Source organism: Balaenoptera borealis (assembly GCF_965194805.1).
Source record: "Balaenoptera borealis genome assembly, chromosome: 13".
Taxonomy (NCBI): Eukaryota; Metazoa; Chordata; class Mammalia; order Artiodactyla; family Balaenopteridae; genus Balaenoptera; species Balaenoptera borealis.
In genome coordinates, this window is record NC_138870.1 from 88,355,991 (window position 1) to 88,376,638 (window position 20,648).

The 20,648-nt window shown below is 37.4% G+C and overlaps 1 long non-coding RNA gene across 1 annotated transcript in view; it reads left to right on the forward strand.

Annotated features, from left to right (window-relative positions):
- The window catches only part of LOC309609060, a 79,276-nt gene extending 73,444 nt beyond the window's left edge, over positions 1 to 5,832 (forward strand). Inside the window, exon 3 of the long non-coding RNA XR_014233238.1 lies at positions 4,407 to 5,832. This is a non-coding gene — a long non-coding RNA (uncharacterized lncRNA). The remainder of the gene's footprint in view (positions 1 to 4,406) is intronic.
- The last annotated feature ends 14,816 nt before the right edge of the window (positions 5,833 to 20,648 follow it).

Below are 20,648 nucleotides of genomic sequence, written 5' to 3' on the forward strand. Positions count from 1 at the left end.
GAAAGAATAATATAATGAATACCCACATTCCCTTCATAAGATTCACATTTCCCGTCATTTGTTTTATTTTCCTTCTTTACACCCTCTTTTCTCTCTCCCTCCCAATCTCTCTCTCCCTCTACACACACACACACTTTTTGCCTGAAACATTTGGAATAAGTTGCAGGCATCATGACTTTCACCTTAAGTATTTCAGGATGTGCCTCCTAAGAACAATTACTCTTCCACATAAACCCACTGGACTTAATGTTGATATATAATATCATCCAACACAAGTCTATATTAAAATTTACTCCCTTGTCTCCCAATTTTTTTGGCTCCAAGAGCTATTTAAGGATCATATGTAGCAATTTGTGGCCAGTTAGTAGGTTTCGCAAAAAAAATTGTTCTCAAGTTTGAGAAATACAAGAAAGGAAAAGCCATTTGCAATCCTGTCATGTCAGTACAACTCGTATAACCATTTTGCAGATTCCTTTTCAGGATTCCTACATGCAGAGTTTCACATAATTGCAAAACTACAGTACATAGGATTTGGTATTCTGTTCCCTTTTAATTATCATTATGTCAAACCATTTCTATATTGTTTTGAATCTTGAATATTATGCAGCCATTAAAATTATTGAAAAAGACAGCTGCTATAATTTAGCCATTCTCCTAGTGTGGGACATCTGTTATTTCTAATTTTTTACTAAACTGTACAATATACAGTTTATACTGTGATTAAACTGTTGGGACTAATTAGAGAAAAAGAGGGGATTGAGGACTGGGAATAGAAAGAGGTGAAGTAGGCTAGAGAGTAGGGATAGAATCTGTTTGTGATATAGCCTTTGGAGGGAGAAAGGCAGCTAAAACAAGATATAACTTTGTCCCTGTCTCTAGAAAGGTGATACACACGTTCAGGAGATAGGGAGTGGAGAGTGTTAGGTCAGTGGCCTATTTTGTTCCATTGGATTTTACAGGAAGTTAACATGATTACTCCTAAAGTTGTAGAACTTGTATCGAAAAGGAATTTGGAAGTTTTCCATTAACTAGGTGATACTAGGTATATTAATAAAAAGTACTGAAAGCTTTTGTGAGAAGACTAGGAGGTGGGGATCATTTTTGTGAATATAATGTTTTCATTATTTTAGATTTTTTTTTAAGATAAATTCCCACAAGTGAGAATGCTGGGTTAAAAGATATGGCCATTTTAGTGGTTTTTGATCCACATTGTCAAATTGTTTTCCAAAAGAATAGTAATAGCTTATTTACATACCCCCTTATATCCATGGACTCTTCTCAATGTACATTTACCACCAATGGGAATTCCATTTTTAATATGTAAGAAATTATACTTCATTGCTTTAATCTGCATTTCTGATTATGAAATAAAAATAAAATGAATACACCTTTTTATTCTAGGTTTGCTCTTTTCTTTCTAATGAATTAAATTTCTAATGAATTAAAGAATTCCTGTTCTTATTCATTTTATCATTTGTGGTACTGCTGTTTCCTCACCAATTTGCTTGAGGTTTTTTTTTGTTGTTGTTGTTTTGTTCTTTTTTTTAAATGTAAATATTTTCCATAAGCTACTCTTTTGCCTTAAAAACCTTATTATTATTATTATTTTGCAGTGTAATCTGTTGCTCTTTTCCTTTGTATTTACTTCTAAGCTTAGGAAGTTATTGCCTCAGAGATCTGGTAAAAGTTCCATTTAACATGCTTTGTTATGTAGCAAGAGATAAGGGAAAAAACTTTTTTCCAAATTATCAAGCCATCATTACTATACTATTTAAAAAAATACATTCTCTCTTTATTGTTTTGTGATATCTTTTATCATAAATTATTCTATATTTGTCTATTTCTGTGCTATCCAGTCTCTTTTGCTGATGTACATAATTCTTATAAATGTTTAAGTATGGAGCATATTTTATATTATTACCCTTTAGACTTTTTATAAGTGGATAGTAGGTACTTGATGGATCTTAACATTAGGAATTGATATTAGGCAGAAGAGTTGGGGCAAAATAAAAGAAACTTATAATTACAATTTTACCTGAGTTTTTCTGACCAACTGGTCCTGTGTAGTTCTTGCAACATTTAATATATTTCTTTCAGTGCTGTTTCAAATTTTATTTCAAAATTGAGGGGGGGGAATTTGGAAACAAATGATAAAATTGTTAACTAAATTTTATTTGCCTTTTTTGTTAGAGGTGGTATTTAGGGAAAAATTCTGATGATTTTGATTAGTTGTGCAATCTCTTATTCTTTATTTATCCATCTGTTGGTTTATTTTTATTTTTGGTAAATAGTCTCTCCCCAGCAAGATTGCAGCTCTTTTTGATTACGGAAGATATTCCTTTCCTTGTAATGGTGCTTAGTACTGTGTTCTGTGTATTGGCAAATATCTGAGCTTAATAGGAGGGTGGGGCCCTTAGCATAGATGTTTTGTAAGGAATTGTCATCTTCTTTTAGAGTCAGTCATCTGTGAAATCAAAGGATTCAGTAAGGCATAATGGAATCACGAGGCTTGTGTGCTAGCCCTGACTCTAACGCCAATTAATTACCTGTCTGGACTTAAGTTTCCTCATCAGTAGAACGAATCGGTTAGCCTAGTCACTCCAAATGTCTTTCCCATGCTCATATCCTGTGATTCTCTTTCTATGAGATGTTACTACTAAGAATCCTTATTTCCACTTTGCCTTCTAAAATAAGCAAAATGAAAACCAGAGCTTAATTAAAAATTTTCCAAGTATCATTTGTTAGTCTGTAGTCATGTGTCACGTTGCCTTAGTTCAGTAGTTCTTAATTAGGAGTGTACATAACCAGTGAACATTTAAAATATATGTATATTTATTTGTGTGCACATACATACATATATACATACACATACATAAATATACATGCTTGGGCCCCATGGCTTGCGATTCTGATTCAGTAGGTCAAGAGTGAGACCTAGAGAACCCAGGTGATTCTGACGCAAATAAGGGTTGAGAAGCCTATCTTAGACTACAAGCTTATGGAGGACAGATACTAAGGGTATATAGTCTGATCTGGAATATTCTGCCACGAATACAAAACCCAGTTGCTCTTTTGTGATCCTATAACTAATTGGCTGGATTTTAGTTTTTCTTTAAGAAGCATCCATTCTTCATATTTCAGAGATAAGAGGATTTCTAGATCCCTTTTCACCTTTCTATCTATATTTCATGTGTTAGTAATATTTGAATGTCTAGTACATTAAAAAAGTCTCTTAGTTGTTGACCCTGTTTTGACAGTATATAAGAGGGGTTAGCTTTTAAAATTTATAATTGACGAGCTTTTAAAAAACTTTTTATGAAAATAATACATATTCATGTTTTAAAACACATAGTGTAAAAGAGTATATGATGAAAAGTGCAAGTCCAGCTTAGTAGAGAGAACTATTGTTAACTTTTCTTGGGATTAGCTGATTTTGTTAACACTTTGTTTAAATATCAGTCTAGGTGTGGTAACAGTATAGCATACTAGTTAAAATCATGGGCTCTACCCTTACATTTATAGTCAGTGGATTTTCGACAGAGGTGCCAAGGCATTTCAATAGGGAAAGAATAATCTTTTCAACAAATGGTACTGGGAAACTGGATATCTACATGCAAAAGAATGAATTTGGACCCCTTCCTCACACCATACACAAAGATTAACTCAAAATGAATCATAGTACCAAATGTAAGAGCTAAAACTATAAAACTCTTAGGGGAAAATTATAGGAGTAAAACCTTTGTGACTTCGGATTAGACAATGATTTCTTAGATATTACATCAAAAGTACAAGAAAAAATAGATAAATTGGACTTTATCAAAATTTAAAGCTTCTGGGAATTCCCTGGTGGTGCAGTGGTTAAGAATCCGCCTGCCAGTGCAAGGGACATGGGTTCAATCCCTGGTCCGAGAAGATCCTACATGCCGTGGAGCAGCTAAGCCCATGCTCCACAACTACTGAGCATGTGCTCTAGAGCCCGCGAGCCACAACTACTGAGCCCATGCGCCGCAACTACTGAAGCCCACGCGCCTAGAGCCCATGGTCCATAACAAGAGAAGCCACCGCAATGAGAAGCCCACGCACTGCAACGAAGAGTAGCCCCCGCTCGCCACAACTAGAGAAAGACCGCGTGCAGCAACGAGGACCCAATGCAGCCAAAAATAAATTTTAAAATAAGTAAATTTTAAAAAATTTAAAAAAAGAGAGTTGGGAATATCGAATGAGTTGCCAGAAGTCTCCAGTCAGATGACAGAGCTAAATGTGTAGTCCGCGCTGGAGTCCTTCCTCAGATCCCTTAGTTTGGCTGCTGGGGCTGAAGTTGTAAGGCTTTTTGAGCGAACCTGATATTAGAAAATGCATCATCGTGCTTTTCCTTCTGATAATTACCGTCTTTGCTTCTATTGTAGCTAAGGATCATCTCTTTAGTCCAGCTTCTCCAGAAAGCTCAACCACCGGGGTGAGTGGTCACTCAGGGTCCACCAGCACAGCCCTCACAGGGCCCAGCGCCCAGCTGCAGGCCTGGATCGACAGCCACCATGCGGTCACCCTCAGCAAGTCCACGTGCAAGCGCTGTACTGAGGTAAGGCTTTAACCTCGGCAGGTGGTGACAAATTGTTGAATGATAGAAATTTGACAGACTTTTCGAGCTCAGGTGTAAACAACTGGATTTCACCCTAGGAATGGGGTGTGTGTAGGTGTAACTTGCTTCAGAGTACTTGGAGAGTGTTGATATGAGAACAAAATATTGCTTGAGTAATCTTTTTCTGAGCTTTTGCAAAATGCTAGATGTCGTCAGGTAGTCAAGGTCAGGGAAGATTAGGTAGGGGAGTTACCAAACCAGGTGATTTGCTTCCCTTTTAGGCACGTCTATAGAGACTATATCCTAAGGAGCTGTTACTTAAGGTACTCCGAATTTGGATAAATATCTCTTTATGCTCTGGTTTATTATGGGCAGAGAATGAACTGTGTTTCCTACTTGGTTCATGATCTTAGATTATTGAGAGAAAAGGTCAGTGATCACAGCCATGGGGAGGACTGGTTTAATCCACCTCGATTTAACCACAGATTGAAGTTGAGGATTTAAAGACAAACTTGATCAGGTGCTTAACAGGAAGGTTGAGGGCATTTAAATATCACTGAAGTTTAGCTTTAAATTATACTCTGGGTAGCTCTAGGACTAGACACGATGGACTCTTAAGTAAACATAACTGGCTATCTGTCCAGGTAATTTATTAAGTTCAGTTTTCCCTCAGCTTGTCTATCTCTTGACTTACTTTCCAGTTCTCAGAGAGGTTGAATTCAGAAGCCTTTTTATTCTGGAAACCTTATGTAGAGACAGGTTTTTTTGACTCTGCATGTGTGTGTGTGTGTGTGTGTGTGTCTGTGTGTGTGTTTCTCTTTTTCCAAATAAGAACAAAAGGAAGGCGGGCAAGCAGTGGAAACACTTAAAGTAGGCAGAACCTTTCATCTTTGTTTTTCACCTGAACATAGTCTGCTTCATTGTCACCTGAGGCTTCATCCCTATTAATGTCATCATGATGCCTTTTGTGTGGGACATCATATTGGGAGTAGGGTTGCCAAGAGGTAGGAGGTATAGGTCCCATCCCTAGGGAGTTTATTCAAACTGAGAAGGCAGAACATATGTTTAGAAAGAAAAATGATCTAAGATAACCCATGCTAACTACTAAATGATTAGTATAAGCAGTAAATGGTAGAGAATTTAAAAGAGGGCTGGGTATTAGAAACCTGTTGTATGATTCTGGCCCTCTGGGGGCTCAATTATCTAGCTCTGGTGATCTTTTGAGATTCCTCTCGCTTGTTTAATCCTTAAAATGAAGGGCTGAGACTAGTTGATGATTGAGATTCCTTTTAGTTCTGAAATTATGTGGTTGTCTAATCTTCTCTGTTACCAAATAAGGTTAAGAACCTGAACTCTGAAGTCAGAGTTTGGATCTTGGTTCTGTGTCCTATTAGCCATGTGACCTTGGTTAAGTTATTTGCCTATTGTGCCTCAGTTTCCTCATCTGTAAAATATGGATAATAATATACCTATCTCAGAACTTTGTTGTGAGGATAAAATTAGTAAATATTTGTAAAAAGCCATAGAACATGCCTGGTACATAGTAAATGCTATTAAAGTGTTGATTAAATAAGAGAACTACTTGCTCTTCCTGTTTTCCTATCAAGACTTAAGACCTGGGATGGTGATCTTCCTTCCATCAATTCTGAGCCTTGGTTAAATGGCAGTCAACAAATATCTGTCTCTATTCCAAGCACAACTGATCCTGTTAAAAAGAGGTTCCTTATTCTAGTCTAGCCTCTCCTTTCATAGCTCCATGCTCACGGTGGTACAGCAGAAGGAACACCTGGACTGAAAAGACCTCAGTTCTCTTTCCGTAAATCTCAGTTTCCTCAACAACAGAATGAGGATAACAATGCCACCTTATCTACTATATCTGTAAAATACACAGCTTTATTATGAGGCCCAGATGGTTTCAAGTCTATGTGAAAGCACTTGGAAGCCTACAGTGTACGCTTTTATTAATAACAACCACCATTGAGTGCCTACCATGTGCCAGGCACTATTTGGTCACTCTAGTTTTATATTTTAAAACACTAGTAAAGAATTAGAAAGTTCCAATTTTGACTCTGCTCTAGTTCTGCAATGAAGTGTTGGGCTAGTGTGGTCAGGGTTGCTGCTAGTGATAGGCAGTCAGATTGTGTGTTCCCGACAATCGCAGATCTCCTTGACCTGTAATTACTCTCATTCCTACTATCTTATCCCTGAATTCTCCTGACTTCCTCATTTCTCAGCTCTCTGCCCTGTGTCTGAAAAGGTAAAGCCTTGCCATTTATTTAGCAGTTTTACTTAATTAACTGTACTCTGGGAATGATGAACTTTTCCTACACAGTGTGGTAGGTATTTGCACACTTATTAAAATGTATAATTATTCTGGCAACTTTAATGTCATTATCTGAATAATTTAAAGCCACTATCTGAATAATTTCTGGATATGCCAGGCCTTCTGGACAAATATCCTCTGGTTTTACCTTGGCACATAACAGTTCCTTAGCTTTTCAGAATATAAAATATATAAGCTGTTTTCCGATTTGTGCCAATTAATATGGAAATGAATTTTCAATGTCTTGGCCATGAAGGATGGTTAGGTGCCTCTCCTGGTAAAAGCAGTGATTTTCTTCTGAGGGGGGTACAACTTATATACTTGGCTGTTCATATTCATTAAAAAAAAATTACCTTGGAATAGAATTTCCCCCAGGTTATTTCCTTCAGTTTTGATTTTTATCATCTCATTTAGCACTTGTGATGTGAGTGAGTCAGAGTGGCAAAACTTTGTTTTTATATTTGTACTTGGCCTGATTAATTCATATTTCTCTCTAGGATGAGTAACGCATTAATTCAAATTGGGAATTGCCCACAAGGAAATTAACTTCTACATAAAGTTAGTTTCCTGCTTGTTGCATAACACGTCCTACTGTGATACTACTGTGAAGTCTGGGTTTTTTTTTTTTTTTTTAAGTCTTTTTAAAATTTATTTATTTATTTATTTATATTTATGGCTGTGTTGGGTCTTCGTTTCTGTGTGAGGGCTTTCTCTAGTTGTGGCAAGCAGGGGCCACTCTTCATTGTGGTGCGCGGGCCTCTCACTATCGCGGCCTCTCTTGTTGCGGAGCATAGGCTCCAGACGCGTAGGCTCACTAGTTGTGTCTCACGGGCCCAATTGCTCCGTGGCATGTGGGATCTTCCCAGCCCAGGGCTCGAACCCGTGTCCCCTGCATTGGCAGGCAGATTCTCAACCACCGTGCCACCAGGGAAGCCCCGAAGTCTGGGTTTTAAAGGGCAAAGATAGGAGATTGGTTCAAGATGGCGGAGGAGAAGGACGTGCTCTCACTCCCCGTTGCGAGAGCACTGGAATCACAACTAACTGCTGAACAGTCATCGACAGAAAGACACTGGAACTCACCAAAAAAGATACCCCACATCCAAAGACAAAGAAGAAGCCACAGTGAGATGGTAGGAGGGGCGCAATCACAATAAAATCAAATCCCATAACTGCTGGGTGGGTGACTCACAAACTGGAGAACACTTATACCACAGAAGTCCACCTACTGGAGTGAAGGTTCTGAGCCCCACGTCAGGCTTCCCAAACTGGGGATCCGGTAACAGGAGGAGGAGTTCCTAGAGAATCAGACTTTGAAGGCTAGCAGGATTTGATTGCAGGACTTTGACAGGACTGGGGGAAACAGAGACTCCACTGTTGGAGGGCACACACAAAGTAGTGTGCGCATCGGGACCGACCCAGGGGAAGGAGCAGTGACCCCACAGGAGACTGAACCAGACCTACCTGCTAGTGTTGGAGGGTCTCCCGCAGAGGCGGGGGGTGGCTGTGTCTCACCATGAGGACAAGGAGACTGGCAGCAGAAGTTCTGGGAAGTACTCCTTGGCGTGAGCCCTCCCAGAGTCCACCATTAGCCCCACCAAAGAGCCCAGGTAGCCTCCAGTGTTGGGGCGCCTCAGGTCAAACAATCAACAGGGAGGGAACCCAGCCCCACCCATCAGCAGACGAGTGGATTAAAGTTTTACTGAGCTCTGCCCACCAGAGCAACACCCAGCTCTACCCACCACCAGTCCCTCCCAGTGAGTTTAGTCCCTCCCTAAACTTGCACAAGCCTCTGAGATAGCCTCATCCACCAAAGGGCAGACAGCAGAAGCAAGAAGAACTACAATCCTGCAGGCTGTGGATCAAAAACCACATTCACAGAAAGATAGACAAGATGAAAAGGCAGAGGGCTATGTACCCCATGAAGGAACAAGACAAAACCCGAGAAAAACAACTAAATGAAGTGGAGATAGGCAACCTTCCAGAAAAAGAATTCAGAATAATGATAGTGAAGATGATCCAGGACCTCGGAAAAAGAATGGAGGCAAAGGTCGAGAAGAGGCAAGAAATGTTTAACAAAGACCTAGAAGAATTAAAGAACAAACAAACAGACATGAACAACACAATAACTGAAATGAAAAATACACTAGAAGGAATCAATAGCAGAATAACTGAGGCAGAAGAACGGATAAGTGACCTGGAAGACAGAATGGTGGAATTCACTGCTGCGGAACAGAATAAAGAAAAAAGAATGAAAAGAAATGAAGACAGCCTAAGAGACCTCGGGGACAACATTAAATGCAACAACATTTGCATTATACGGATCCCAGAAGGAGAAGAGAGAGAGAAAGGAACCGAGAAAATATTTGAAGAGATTATAGTCGAAAACTTCCCTAACATGGGAAAGGAAATAGCCACCCAAGTGCACGAAGCACAGAGAGTCGCAGGCAGGATAAACCCACGGAGAAACACGCCGAGACACATAGTAATCAAATTGGCAAAGATTAAAGACAAAGAAAAATTATTGAAAGCAGCAAGGGAAAAACAACAAATAACATACAAGGGAACTCCCATAAGGTTACAGGTGATTTCTCAGCAGAAACTCTACAAGCCAGAAGGGAGTGGCATGATATACTTAAAGTGATGAAAGGGAAGAAGCTACAACCAAGATTACTCTACCCAGCAAGGATCTCATTCAGATTCGATGGAGAAATCAAAAGCTTTACAGACAAGCAAAAGCTAAGAGAATTCAGCAACACCAAACCAGCTCTACAACAAATGCTAAAGGAACTTCTTTAAGTGGGAAACACAAGAGAAGAAAAGGACCTACAAAAACAAACCCAAAACAATTAAGAAAATGGTCATAGGAACATACATATCGATAATTACCTTAAACGTGAATGGATTAAATGCTCCAACCAAAAGAAACAGGCTTGCTGAATGGATACAAAAACAAGACCCATATATATGCTGTCTACAACAGACCCACTTCCGACCTAGGGACACATTCAGACTGAAAGTGAGGGGATGGAAAAAGATATTCCATGCAAATGGCAATAAAAAGAAAGCTGGAGTAGCAATACTCATATCAGATAAAATAGACTTTAAAATAAAGAATGTTACAAGAGACAAGGAAGGACACTACATGATGATCAAGGGATCAACCCAAGAAGAAGATATAACAATTATAAATATATATGCACCGAACATAGGAGCACCTCAATACATAAGGCAACTGCTAACAGCTATAAAAGAGGAAATAAACAGTAACATAATAATAGTGGGAGACCTTAACACCTCACTTACACCAATGCACAGATCATCCAAACAGAAAATTAACAAGAAAACACAAGCTTTAAATGACACAATAGACCAGATAGATTTAATTGATATTTACAGGACATTCCATCCAAAACCAGCAGATTACACTTTCTTCTCAAGTGTGCACGGAACATTCTCCAGGATAGATCACATCTTGGGTCACAAATCAAGCCTCAGTAAATTTAAGAAAATTGAAATCATATCAAGCATCTTTTCTGACCACAACGGTATGAGATTAGAAATGAATTACAGGGGAAAAAACGTAAAAATCACAAACACATGGAGGTTAAACAATACGTTACTAAGTAACCAAGAGAGCACTGAAGAAGTCAAAGAGGAAATCAAAAAATACCTAGAGACAAATGACAATGAAAATACGATGATTCAAAACCTATGGGATGCAGCAAAAGCAGTTGTAAGAGGGAAGTTTATAGCTATACAAACCTACCTCAAGAAACAAGAAAAATCTCAAGTAAACAATCTAACCTTACACCTAAAGGAACTAGAGAAAGAAGAACAAAGAAAACCCAAAGTTAGTAGAAGGAAAGAAATCATAAAGATCAGAGCCGAAATAAATGAAATAGAAATGAATAAAACAATAGCAAAGATCAATACAACTAAAAGATGGTTCTTTGAGAAGATAAACAAAATTCATAAACCATTAGCCAGACTCATCAAGAAAAAGAGGGAGAGGACTCAAATCAATAAAATTAGAAATGAAAAAGGAGAAGTTACAACAGACACCACAAAAATACAAAGCATCCTAAGCAACTACTGCAAGCAACTCTATGCCAATAAAATGGAAAACCTGGAAGAAATGGACAAATTCTTATAAAGGTATAAACTTCCAAGACTGAAGCAGGAAGAAATAGAAAATATGAACAGACCAATCACAAGTAATGAAATTGAAACTCATTCTCAATGGTGAAAAACTGAAAGCATTTCCTCTAAGATCAGGAATGAGACAAGGATGTCCATTCTTACCAGTGTTATTCAACATAGTTTTGGAAGTCCTAGCCACAGCAATCAGAGAAGAAAAAGAAATAAAAGCAATACAAATTGGAAAAGAAGAAGTGAAACTATAGCTGTTTGCAGATGACATGATACTATACATAGAGAATCCTAAAGATGCCACCAGAAAACTACTAGAGCTAATCAGTGAATTTGGTAAAGTTGCAGGATACAAAATTAATGCACAGAAATCTCTTGCATTCCTATACACTAATGATGAAAAATCTGAAAGAGAAATTAAGGAAACACTCCCATTTACCACTGCAACAAAAAGAAAAAAATACCTAGGAATAAACCTACCTAGGGAGACAAAAGACCTGTATGCAGAAAACTATAAGACACTGATGAAAGAAATTAAAGATGATACCAACAGATGGAGAGATATACCATGTTCTTGGATTGGAAGAATCAACATTGTGAAAATGACTATACTACCCAAAGCAATCTACAGATTCAATGCAATCCCTATCAAATTACTAATGGAATTTTTACCGAACTAGAACAAAAAATCTTAAAGTTTGTATGGAGACACAAAAGACCCCGAATAGCCAAAGCAGTCTTGAGGGAAAAAAACGGAGCTGGAGGAATCAGACTCCCTGACTTCAGACTATACTACAAAGCTACAGTAATCAAGACAATATGGTACTGGCACAAAAACAGAAATATAGATCAATGGAACAGGATAGAAAGCCCAGAGATAAACTCAGGCACCTATGGTCAACTAATCTATGACAAAGGAGGCAAGGGTATACAATGGAGAAAAGACAGTCTCTTCAATAAGTGGTGCTGGGAATACTGGACAGCTACATGTAAAAGAAGGAAATTAGAACACTCCTTAACACCATACACAAAAATAAAATGGACTAGAGACCTAAATGTAAGCTTGGACACTATAAAACTCTTAGAGGAAAACATAGGAAGAACACTCTTCCTATGTTTAAACACTCTTCCTATGACATAAATCACAGCAAGATCTTTTTTGATACACCTCCTAGAGTAATGGAAATAATAACAAAAATAAACAAATGGGACCTACTGAAACTTAAAAGCTTTTGCAAAGCAAAGGAAACTACAAGCAAGATGAAAAGACAACCCTCAGAATGGGAGAAAGTATTTGCAAACGAATCAACGGAGAAAGGATTAATCTCCAAAATATATAAGCAGCTCATGCAGCTCAATATTAAAAAAACAAACAACCCAATCAAAAAATGGGCAGAGAGAGCCTCCCATCAAGCCTCTTAGATAGCCTCAAACACCAGAGGGCAGACAGCAGAAGCAAGAAAAACTACAATCCTGCAGCCTGTGGACCAAAAACCACAGTTACAGAAAGATAGACAAGATGAAAAGGCAGAGGGCTATGTACCAGATGAAGGAACAAGAAAAAACCCCAGAAAAACAACTAAATGAAGTGGAGATAGGCAACCTTCCAGAAAAAGAATTCAGAATAATGATAGTGAAGATGATCCAGGACCTCGGAATAAGAATGGAGGCAAAGATTGAGAAGATGCAAGAAATGATTAACAAAGACCTAGAAAAATTAAAGAACAAACAAACAGAGATGACCAATACAATAACTGAAATGAAAACTACGCTAGAAGGAATCAACAGCAGAATAACTGAGGCAGAAGAACGGATAAGTGACCTGGAAGACAGAATGGTGGAATTCACTGCTGCGGAACAGAATAAAGAAAAAAGAATGAAAAGAAATGAAGACAGCCTAAGAGACCTCTGGGACAACATTAAACGCAACAACATTCTCACTATAGGGGTCCCAGAAGGTGAAGAGAGAGAGAAAGGACCAGAGAAAATATTTGAAGAGATTATAGTTGAAAACTTCCCTAACATGGGAAAGGAAATAGCCACCCAAGTCCAGGAAGCGCAGAGAGTCCCATACAGGATAAACCCAAGGAGAAACACACCGAGACACATAGTAATCAAATTGGCAAAAATTAAAGACAAAGAAAAATTATTGAAAGCAGCAAGGGAAAAACGACAAATAACATACAAGGGAACTCCCATAAGGTTAACAGCTGATTTCTCAGCAGAAACTCTGCAAGCCAGAAGGGAGTGGCATGATATACTTAAAGTGATGAAAGGGAAGAACCTACAACCAAGATTACTCTACCTGGCAAGGATCTCATTTAGATTTGATGGAGAAATCAAAAGCTTTACAGACAAGTAAAAGCTAAGAGAATTCAGCACCACCAAACCAGCTCTACAACAAATGGTAAAGGAACTTCTCTAAGTGGGAAACACAAGAGAAGAAAAGGACCTACAAAAACAAACCCAAAACAATTAAGAAACTGGTCATAGGAACATACATATCGATAATTACCTTAAAAGTGAATGGATTAAATGCCCCAACCAAAAGACATAGACTGGCTGAATGGATACAAAAACAAGACCCATATATATGCTGTCTACAAGAGACCCACTTTAGACCTAGGGACACATACAGACTGAAAGTGAGGGGATGGAAAAAGATATTCCATGCAAATGGAAATCAAAAGAAAGCTGGAGTAGCTATACTCATATCAGATAAAATAGACTTTAAAATAAAGAATGTTACAAGAGACAGGGAAGGACACTACATAATGATCAAGGAATCAATCCAAGAAGAAGATATAACAATTATAAATATATATGCACCCAACATAGGAGCACCTCAATACATAAGGCAACTGCTAACAGCTATAAAGGAGGAAATTGACAGTAACACAATCATAGTGGGGGACTTTAACACCTCACTTACACCAATGGACAGATCATCCAAAATGAAAATAAGGAAACAGAAGCTTTAAATGACACAATAGACCAGATAGATTTAATTGATATATATAGGACATTCCATCCAAAAACAGCAGATTACACGTTCTTCTCAAGTGCGCTCGGAACATTCTCCAGGATAGATCACATCTTGGGTCACAAATCAAGCCTCAGTAAATTTAAGAAAATTGAAATCACATCAAGCATCTTTTCCGACCACAATGCTATGAGATTAGAAATCAATTACAGGGAAAAAAACTTAAAAAACACAAACACATGGAGGCTAAACAATATGTTACTAAATAACCAAGAGATCACTGAAGAAATCAAAGAGGAAATCAAAAAATACCTAGAGACAAATGACAATGAAAACACGACGACCCAAAACCTATGGGATGCAGCGAAAGCAGTTTTAAGAGGGAAGTTTATAGCTATACAAGCCTACCTAAAGAAACAAGAAAAATCTCAAGTAAACAATCTAACCTTACACCTAAAGAAACTAGAGAAAGAAGAACAAACAAAACCCAAAGTTAGCAGAAGGAAAGAAATCATAAAGATCAGAGCAGAAATAAATGAAATAGAAACAAAGAAAACAATAGCAAAGATCAATAAAACTAAAAGTTGGTTCTTTGAGAAGATAAACAAAATTGATAAGCCATTAGCCAGACTCATCAAGAAAAAGAGGGAGAGGCCTCAAATCAATAAAATTAGAAATGAAAAAGGAGAAGTTACAACAGACACCGCAGAAATACAAAGCATCCTAAGAGACTACTACAAGCAACTTTATGCCAATAAAATGGACAACCTGGAAGAAATGGACAAATTTTTAGAAAGGTATACCCTTCCAAGACTGAACCAGGAAGAAACAGAAAATATGAACAGACCAATCACAAGTAATGAAATTGAAACTGTGATTAAAAATCTTCCAACAAACAAAAGTCCAGGACCAAATGGCTTCACAGGTGAATTCTATCAAACATTTAGAGAAGAGCTAACACCTATCCTTCTCAAACTCTTCCAAAAAATTGCAGAGGAAGGAACACTCCCAAACTCATTCTATGAGGCCACCATCACCCTGATACCAAAACCAGACAAAGACACTACAAAAAAAGAAAATTACAGACCAATATCACTGATGAATATAGATGCAAAAAGCCTCAACAAAATACTAGCAAACAGAATCCAACAACACATTAAAAGGATCATACACCACGATCAAGTGGGATTTATCCCAGGGATGCAAGGATTCTTCAATATACGCAAATCAATCAATGTGATACACCATATTCACAAATTGAAGAAGAAAAACCATATGATCATCTCAATAGATGCAGAAAAAGCTTTTGACAAAATTCAACACCCATTTATGATAAAAACTCTCCAGAAAGTGGGCATAGAGGGAACCTACCTCAACATAATAAAGGCCATATATGACAAACCCACAGCAAACATCATTCTCAATGGTGAAAAACTGAAAGCATTTCCTCTAAGATCAGGAACGAGACAAGGATGTCCACTCTCACCACTATTATTCAACATAGTTCTGGAAGTCCTAGCCACGGCAATCAGAGAAGAAAAAGAAATAAAAGGAATACAAATTGGAAAAGAAGTAAAACTGTCACTGTTTGCGGATGGCATGATACTATACATAGAGAATCCTCAAACTGCCACCAGAAAACTGCTAGAGCTAATTAATGAATATGGTAAAGTTGCAGGATACAAAATTAATGCACAGAAATCTCTTGCATTCCTATACACTAATGATGAAAAATCTGAAAGAGAAATTATGGAAACACTCCCATTTACCATTGCAACAAAAAGAATAAAATACCTAGGAATAAACCTACCTAGGGAGACAAAAGACCTGTATGCAGAAAACTATAAGACACTGATGAAAGAAATTAAAGATGATACCAACAGATGGAGAGATATACCATGTTCTTGGATTGGAAGAATCAACATTGTGAAAATGACTATACTACCCAAAGCAATCTACAGATTCAGTGCAATCCCTATCAAATTACTAATGGAATTTTTACCGAACTAGAACAAAAAATCTTAAAGTTTGTATGGAGACACAAAAGACCCCGAATAGCCAAAGCAGTCTTGAGGCAAAAAAATGGAGCTGGAGGAATCAGACTCCCAGACTTCAGACTATACTACAAAGCTACAGTAATCAAGACAATATGGGGCTTCCCTGGTGGCGCAGTGGTTGAGAATCTGCCTGCCAATGCAGGGGACACAGGTTCGAGCCCTGGTCTGGGAAGATCCCACATGCCGTGGAGCAACTGGGCCCGTGAGCCACAGTTACTGAGCCTGCGCGTCTGGAGCCTGTGCTCCACAATAAGAGAGGCCGCGATAGTAAGAGGCCCACGCACCGCGATGAAGAGTGGCCCCCGCTTGCCACAACTAGAGAAAGCCCTCGCACAGAAACGAAGACCCAACACAGCCATAAATAAATAAATACATACATAAATAAATAAAAAAGTTAAAAAAAAAAAAGAAATGAATGGGGTAAACCCATTCCTTTAAAAAAAAAAAAAAAAAAAAAAAAAAAAAAAAAGACAATATGGTACTGGCACAAAAACAGAAACATAGATCAATGGAACAAGATAGAAAGCACAGAGATAAACCCACACACCTATGGTCAACTAATCTATGACAAAGGAGGCAAAGATATACAATGGAGAAAAGACAGTCTCTTCAATAAGTGGTGCTGGGAAAACTGGACAGCTACATGTAAAAGAATGAAATTAGAATACTCCCTAACACCATACACAAAAATAAACTCAAAATGGATTAGAGACCTAAATATGACTGGACACTATAAAACTCTTAGAGGAAAACATAGGAAGAACACTCTTTGACATAAATCACAGCAAGATCTTTTTTGATCCACCTCCTAGAGTAATGGAAATAAAAACAAAAATAAACAAATGGGACCTAATGAAACTTAAAAGCTTTTGCACAGCAAAGGAAACCATAAACAAGACGAAAAGACAACCCTCAGAATGGGAGAAAATATTTGCAAACGAATCAACGGACAAAGGATTAATCTCCAAAATATATAAACAACTCATTCAGCTCAATATTAAAGAAACAAACACCTCAATCCAAAAATGGGCAGAATACCTAAATAGACATTTCTCCAAAGAAGACATACAGACGGCCACGAAGCACATGAAAAGATGCTCAACATCACTAATTATTAGAGAAATGCAAATCAAAACTACAATGAGGTATCACCTCACTCCTGTTAGAATGGGCATCATCAGAAAATCTACAAACAACAAATGCTGGAGAGGGTGTGGAGAAAAGGGAACCCTCTTGCACTGTTCGTGGGAATGTAAATTGATACAGCCACTATGGAGAACAATATGGAGGTTCCTTAAAAAACTAAAAATAGAATTACCATATGACCCAGCAATCCCACTACTGGGCGTATACCCAGAGAAAACCGTAATTCAAAAAGACACATGCACCCGAATGTTCATTGCAGCACTATTTACAATAGCCAAGTCATGGAAGCAACCTAAATGCCCATCAACAGACGAATGGATAAAGAAGAAGTGGTACATATATACAATGGAATATTACTCAGCCATAAAAAGGAACGAAATTGAGTCATTTGTGGAGAAGTGGATGGATCTAGAGACTGTCATACAGAGTGAAGTAAGTCAGAAAGAGAAAAACAAATATCGTATAGTAATGCATGTATGTGGAACCTAGAAAAATGGTACAGATGAGCCGGTTTGCAGGGCAGAAGTTGAGACACAGATGTAGAGAACGGACATATGGACACCAAGGGGGGAAAACTGCGGTGGGGTGGGGATGCTGGTGTGCTGAATTGGGCGATTGGGATTGACATGTATACACTGATGTGTATAAAATTGATGCCTAATAAGAACCTGCAGTATAAACAAACAAACAAACAAAACAACTAATATTAAACTTTCATTGGGTTATTTGTATGGAAATATGTTAATATAAATGTTTCAGACATTACATGAAATTTCTAAAAATCTTATATTTGTATGGAAATATGTATGGAAATATGTTAATATAAATGTTTCAGACATTAAAAAAAAAAATGGGCAGAAGACCTAAATAGACATTTCTCCAAAGAAGCCATACACATGGCCAAGAAGCACATGAAAAGCTGCTCAACATCACTAATTATTAGAGAAATGCAAATCAAAACTACAATGAGGTATCACCTCACACCAGTTAGAATGGGCATCATCAGAAGATCTACAAACAACAAATGCTGGAGAGGGTGCGGAGAAAAGGGAACCCTCTTGCACTGTTGGTGTGAATGTAAATTGATACAGCCACTATGGAGAACAGTATGGAGTTTCCTTAAACAACTAAAAATAGAATTACCATATGACCCAGCAATCCCACTACTGGGCATATACCCAGAGAAAACCATAATTCAAAAAGACACATGCACTGCAATGTTCATTGCTGTGCTATTTACAATAGTGAGGTCATGGAAGCAACCTAAATGCCCATCAACGGACGAATGGATAAAGAAGAGGTGGTACATATATACAATGGAATATTACTCAGCTATAAAAAGGAACGAAATTGGGTCATTTGTTTAGACGTGGATGGATCTAGAGACTGTCATACAGAGTGAAGTAAGTCAGAAAGAGAAAAACAAATATATATTAATGCATATATGTGGAACCTAGAAAAATGGTACAGATGAAGCGGTTTGCAGGGCAGAAATTGAGACACATGTAGAGAGCAAACGTATGGACACCAAGGGGTGAAAGCAGTGGGGGGAATGGGGAGGGTGTGATGAATTGGGCGATTGGGATTGACATGTATACACTGATGTGTATAAAATGGATGACTAATAAGAACCTGCTGTATAAAAAAATAAATAAAATAAAAATTTAAAAAAAAAAGGGCAAATATACACCCCCCCCCCACCTTTTCAGAAAATGTGATTTTTGTTTCAGTGGGAAGTAAGAAGTATGCATTTGGAATTAGCAAATGATGTCTCATTACAGCTTATCCACTGCTTGATATCCAGATCCACTGCCATTTCTCCATAGTGTGTCTACTTTACAGACAAAATTTACCATTCTCTACTTTTACGAATAAAAATGCACTAGAAACTGGCACTTCTGATATTCAGTACAGATCTTTAATCTTATACTGATGAACAATGCTTAAGTTTAATCAGAGTTAAAATAACCTACAAAATAGTTTGTCGAAGTGAGGTCATGTGTCCTCTGGAATTTAGGGAGTATATTTTCTAAAATTTCACATATTATCATATTTTGATAATTTTGAAATTTTGATAATTTACTTGTAGGATTTACTCTCTAAATCTGGAAAACTTTTTTTCTTGGTAACAAACTGCAAATGCTTTATTTCTAAAACTAAGCAGATAAGGAAGTCTTAAGAGTTCATGCTTTCATGTTATGAACTTTTTATTTTTAGTCTTAGAAAATAAGCATTGGAATATGAATTGACTTTTGTCCATGCAGTCCTCCAGCTATAGCTTTCCTTGCCCTTTCCTTCAAGTTCCTTTTCATATACCCCATCATTCTTAGAAAGGATTCTTATCTTTAAAATTTTGGTTTTTGCCATTAAAATTTATGTAATCTTGCTCATATGACTTTTGTAACTGATTTGTTGGTTAAAAGTTACTTGCCCAAAAAGAAATAATACTTTGACTATAGTAGGATGTGTTTTTTTCTCAGGGTTACCACATGATGTTTTGGAAACATTAAGTATTCCAGTGCCTTTTTAAACATGGTTAGTATTAAACCCATTTTATAGTGGGGTAGACTGAGTCACTAAACATGTAAAATATATTTTATGAAGCCATACAGGTGAATCACTGAAAACAGAGTAGAATCAACAGATTTCAAATACCCTCTTAAATATCTTTCTGTCAACAGGGTGTATCTTGTGGGTTACATAAAAATGAACTAGAAAGTATTCAGAGGAGAAGGCTGATTGAGGAGGAAAGTAACAAAGGTGGGCAAGAGACTCTACTGTTGGTTATAACCTTTTTTTTTTTTACATTCTCCCCCTTGTTTTTCAACTTCTTCCAGGTAAAGAAGTTATTTAAATCTATATCTGTTCCTTATTTTTTGCTCGAACTTGATCAAGCAAGTAAGATTCTGTTTAATATGTAAATTATATCTGCTGACTGTATATTTTATTTAATCTGTTCTGTCTGGTTTTTATTTTTCTTCCTTGAGGTTTTTATTGTTTAATAAGCTCTTACCAGTTGATTCCTCTTTTTGACTGTTTAGGCAGGGCTTTCCCCTAGCACTAATCATATTTACCTTTAGTCTTTAGTGTATAGCCTTGGTATTACTCTGAGTGTCCTATTGTTGAAATCATTATTTCTATTAACCTTGAGTCTAGTTACAGGTACAGTATTTGCTAGTTTTATGGTAACTTTATTATTTTTGCAAATTTGCCTCCTCTCTGGAAAGTCATATCAAATAATATTTTAATTAAATATAAATTGAGATGTATTCAGAAACTGTGGCAAGAACATATAAAGACCAGTAAAGATAAGGATCCATGAAAGGAGCCATTGCGAAATAGTTGCATATGGTTAGAAATCCCCGGGGAAAGAAAGGTAGGTAGAGGAAAGTGGATAGCCTCTTCCTAGGA